The sequence below is a fragment of the Rhipicephalus microplus genome, chromosome 1 (assembly GCF_043290135.1).
Source record: "Rhipicephalus microplus isolate Deutch F79 chromosome 1, USDA_Rmic, whole genome shotgun sequence".
NCBI lineage: Eukaryota > Metazoa > Arthropoda > Arachnida > Ixodida > Ixodidae > Rhipicephalus > Rhipicephalus microplus.
Genome location: NC_134700.1, coordinates 227,317,169 through 227,322,303, shown reverse-complemented (window position 1 = coordinate 227,322,303; position 5,135 = coordinate 227,317,169). Strand labels below are relative to the sequence as shown.

The window sequence follows — 5,135 nt, the reverse complement described above, 5'->3', positions numbered from 1 at the left end:
ATTAAGTGCAGAGCACTTTAGGAGCACGGGCTGTCGTGTGCTGTCGTATGCTGTCGTCACTTGGCGTAACGTAGGCAAAGACCAGGTGTATAAACTGAAAACTGCAAAAGAATACGCAATCGAGAAAAAGAAAGAGAGAGAAAGAAAGGGGGAAAATAGGAAGAAAAAGACCCCCCATAAAAACAGGATAGAAAAACAAGGATAGGAAACGGAGTAGTAAAGAGAGAGAAAAACCGAATAGAAGCAAAGGCTGCCAGGCTCGGCATTTCATTCGCACTACCTCTAGTGCAAAGCAGCCTTAATTTTTTCTTTATGGAAACAAAGAAAAAGTTTCGGGCCCGTCCGGGATTTGAACCCGGGACCTCTCGCACCCAAAGCGAGAATCATACCCCTAGACCAACGGGCCGCTCATGGTGTGGACGTTTTTCTATGGACACGTCTTTTCACGTTTTCCAACCGGTTTATAGCACATCCACGTGACCCCTTTTGAGCCGGAAGCCTTGAACCGATCGAGGAGTTCTCGTTAACATGTCCAACGCGTCGTCCCTTTGTGACTCGATTGGCTTGGTCTCACCTTTTATCGGCGCTTTTCATGAGCAAGAGAGAAAGACTGAAAGAGACAAAGACGGAAAACACAGCGGCCATAGCACGAGCGAGGATCAGTAATTCAGCGTGCACGCACAGCCTTGTAAAATAAGTTTGATAGAAAAAAATATTAATACACGTGGCTGCTGCACATTAGTTGGGTCAAGCTTGATGAAAGAAGCGGCAAAGCTGGAAGTCCTTTATTGGTTTCTCGTCTTTACAGCGAAAGCTGTTATGAGATCACAACTGGGGTCACGCGCAGTTGCATGTTGTCCGCCGCCGCCACCGGTGTCCGTAACCACGTCGCGTTAAAATAGAAGCCTTGAACCCGAGTCCGCTGGGTGCCAGCCCAATTTTCTGCCACTGAGTTACGCCGGTGCTTGCAACTTGTTTGTCAAACATGCCTCGGGCAGGCATGACCTAGCACCAATGGCACAGTGGGGCTCCAACCCGCACCCGCTGGGTGCCGGCTCACTATTCTACCACTGAGCTAGTCCGGTTTTTTTTTTCTTTAATGAATGAAATTATCACCAGTAAAGTACACTCTTGTGCCTCGTTGTCAAAGTTGCCTTAGGCAGGCTTGATGTCGGGAAAGCAATCGCGTTAATTCGACTTATAAAGCGTTATAAAGCAGCTAAAAAACAACCAGTCGTCGCACAACGCGGTTAGCGTAACGAGTGGGCTGACCAATGCTCCAACCCATTACAAATTCTTGTTCTTGTTTTCCTATTAACTGTGGCACATACCCACTACAGCCATAATTCCTCATCGTCGTCAGCCACTGCATGGACAATTGGCACAATATTCCTTGCAAGTGTTTAGCGGATACCACGCTTCTCAAAAAATACAGAAAATCGCATAGCGAATTCTAGCCCACTACCCAAAAATTTATTATCAATGCCATAGGGGGTATTAAGGAAGTGTGCTTGCAGTAGTTACCCAATGAGTGTTTTGAAAAGGCTCTGCAAGACCGCTCTTCTAGCTTTCGCTGTGACTGGGCTGCGCCTACGGCGCCGACCTGGAAAAAGACCCCCATAAAAACAGGATAAGAAAACAAGAAGAAAACGGAGTAGTAAAGAAAGAGAAAAACCTAATAGAAGCAAAGGCTATCAAGCTCGGCACTTCATTCGCACTACTACTAGTGCGAAGCAGCCTTATTGTTTCTTAATAGAAACAACAAAAAAAGTGTGGGCCCGTCCGGGATTTGAACCCGGGACCTCTCGCACCCAAAGCGAGAATCATACCCCTAGACCAACGGGCCGCTCATGGTGTGGACTTTTTGCTATGGACACGTCTCTTCACGTTTTCCGACCGGTTTATAGTACATCCACGTGGCCCCTTTTAAGCCAGAAGCCTTGAACCGATCGAGGAGTTCTCGTTAACATGTCGAACGCGTCGTCCCCTTTGCGGATACGCTTCCATCGAAACACCTTACGACTCGATTGGTTTGGTCTCACCCTTTATCGGCGCTTTTGATGAGCGAGAGAGAGAAAGAGTGAAAGAGAGAAAGGCAGAAACCGTAGCGGCTACAGTACGAGCGAGGATTAGTAACTCAATGTGCACCCACAGCAACTACCCTGTACAATAAATTTGATACACGTGGCCGCTGCACATTAGTTGTGTCAAGCTTGATGAAATAAGCGGCAAAGCTGGAGGTCCTTTCTTGGCTTCTCATTTTTAGCGTACATCGCCAAATCAGGGTGTCCTGAACGATTCTCTGTTAGCTAAATTAGGACAGCTTAACGTTAAGGCGTTTCCGTTCGAAGGTTAAGGAGGCGGGTTTGATTGCCGGTCACAGCAGTAAGTAGCACTGCAACTTCGCGAGATGCAGAAGAAATAAAGACAGAAAGACAGAAAGAAAGAAAGAAAGAAAGAAAGAAAAAAGAAAGAAAGAAAGAAAGAAAGAAAGGAAGAAAGAAAGAAAGAAAGAAAGAAAGAAAGAAAGAAAGAAAGAAAGAAAGAAAGAAAGAAAGAAAGAAAGAAAGAAAGAAAGAAAGAAAGAAAGAAAGAAAGGAGGAAAGATGTACTTGCGCGTTAAGAAGAACCGTCGGAGTTAATCCTTGATGCCTCACTGCGGTGCACCTCAGAATTGTTTCGCGGTGTTGGCGCTTAAGACCCCAGAATCCAATTAAAGGTGCATGGGAATGAACAGACAATATTGAACCTGGTCGTTTTAATTATGTAACACGCGTTCACCATGTCCGCCGCAAGACGTCTTTCTCGGTAGCTAATTAGGTATGCGTACTTAATTCTGACCGGCCAGCCAAGATTGTGGATGCATTTTGGTTTCCCTTTCGAATGCTTCTTAAGCACAAAGATTATAAGAACCAAGGAAGGTTTTAAATAGGGAACGAACTAAAATGATAACAAAATGAGAGGAAACAGAGACGGCGCCGTATCTGTGTCTCTTTGTTATCACCTTACTTCCTACTGTTCCTAATTGCGATAATTTTTAAAGCCATTATTCAGTACTGTGTCATCAAATATTTCTACTCTGTGGTTCTTTAGGCAGTTTTAGGGGTGAAACTCCTAAAGCTGTGGGTCGTTTTCTCCTCTGTAGTAGTAGTAGTAGTAGTAGTAGTAGTAGTAGTAGTAGTAGCAGCAGCAGCAGCAGCAGCAGTAGTAGTAGTAGTAGTAGTAGTAGTAGTAGTAGTAGTAGTAGTAGTAGTAGTAGTAGTAGTAGTAGTAGTATGTAGCCACCTCTAGTTTATGAATTGCTCAATAGATGACGTTGTTTGTATATGTCCTTGGAAATAATGCCGCTAGATGGCGATAGTGGTTTTCGTATAGTTGACGGACGCACGGACGGATGGACGCTTCGCCCCACTCATCAACATTCACTCCGTGGATATGTTGTGATTTTTTTTTCTTCCCTTGCTTATTTAGATGAAAAGCCTCAGACCACTCGTCAAAGGCGAAAACTGACCGTCGGTGGCGTCAGCACAAGTGATGCAAAAATCATCACGTAATGAGGTTACCATCTGAGGATATCATAACTTGTCGAAACACGGTGACTTCATGACATGCCATCGCTTAGTCAAATGTGGTGCGATTTCGGAGGCCGTGCGGAACCAGATAAGGTGCAGTAGGCTTGCATTGCCTCCGTATATGGAGGCAGCACAAAGGATGGTTAACTGCAGAAAGCTTTTGGAGGGTGTGGAAGAGAGCGGAGGTGGGTCATTACATCAACTGATAAGATGGTTTACGCCTTCGAGTCGTATTCGGCAAATGTATATGGGATCCCAGTGAGCTTAGTAATCATACGGAGTGTGAAACGATTACATGAAGGCGTAACCCGTATCTTTTTTTTCTATTAACAGAGGAAAACAAGACCGATTTCAGCCGACATATTCACTTTCTCGTATTTCTTTCTTGGGTGCTCTTTCTCTCTCTCTCTCTCTCTCTCTCTCTCTCTAGCGCTACATGTATTTCTTTGTAGGGGGGGATTTTTAAAAGAAAAGAAAAGTGATCCCGTAACTGTCTCTCAGGAGGAGAACACCTCAACAGTAGCTCACGAGGGATGGGGGTAGAGAAGGGAATAAAAGGATAGGATTAAAAGGTAGAGAGATGGAGGAAGAGAGCGAGGCGGTGGAAAAGGGAGCGACGGGCGTAAGGAGAAGACAGGAAAGAAGGACACGGTTGCAGAAGTACGAGGACGGGTCACCACTGGCGAGAGCTCTTGTCGGCGACAGGAGATGGCGTAAGGCTAATCCAGCCGGCCAGAGCTACGCTGTCGTCGTCGTAGGGGACCGGCGGCACAGGTGGCGTAGGACGAACCCAGAGCTTCGCTGTCGTCGGAGATCGCGAGGGCACAACCGATTGGCACGGAATCCAGCGAGCGAATCGCTTTATAGGTTGCTTTCAAATGTGACATGCTTTCAAATATGACAAAAAGGTGTTCAATCTGCATTATGAAAGGAAACCATCGAATAAAATTTAATTACGCCTCACGTTTACTCTTGCAATCGAATAGAAAGAAAATGACTGTCCCTTGGCAGTCATTTTTCTCTCTATGCCTTCTTCTGATATTTTGCTTCATGAGCATGACACGTTCGCTATTACGCATTTGGGGACAGCACAAAGAGGACTCGCTCACGGCAGATGCCCTCATTGAGCACAGCAGCGGCAAATTAAGGCCGTCTCGAGGAGCCGGAATCACCTTCCGAAGGGGGCGTGTCCTCGTGAGAAGAAGAGCGGTAGCAGCGGCGGCCGAGACGGCGCTAAGTGCCGCCAGGAGTGCTTATATACGGTGGTGGGGGCCATGGAACCGCGACGGGAGCGTCAGCTGCACAGCGCCGCCAACTCTTGCACCTCGTCCCATACACGCGCTTGAACGCGGCGGCAGCTGTTGGCTACGACAGCAGCCGGCTGCTGACGGCCTGCCGAGGATGCTAACAACTGCAACACGCGCCGGCGGCGGCGTACTCATCGCACAGAGGACGATAAATAGGGGGGAGTTGGCGGGAGGTGTTGCTTGCAAGCAGGCGCCTGGACCTGCTTACGGCGGCGTGCACAAGACACACAGACCGTGCCGCCAACGCCGACGTGCA

At 47.2% G+C, this 5,135-nt stretch overlaps 2 non-coding genes across 2 annotated transcripts; both read right to left on the bottom strand.

Moving 5' to 3' along the window:
• Window positions 1-334: 334 nt before the first annotated feature.
• TRNAP-UGG (transfer RNA proline (anticodon UGG)) lies at window positions 335-406 on the bottom strand. The gene has a single exon. It is a non-coding gene; the product is annotated as a tRNA-Pro (tRNA).
• Window positions 407-1,774: 1,368 nt separating this feature from the next.
• TRNAP-UGG (transfer RNA proline (anticodon UGG)) lies at window positions 1,775-1,846 on the bottom strand. Its single transcript has one exon. It is a non-coding gene; the product is annotated as a tRNA-Pro (tRNA).
• Between the last annotated feature and the right edge of the window lie 3,289 nt (window positions 1,847-5,135).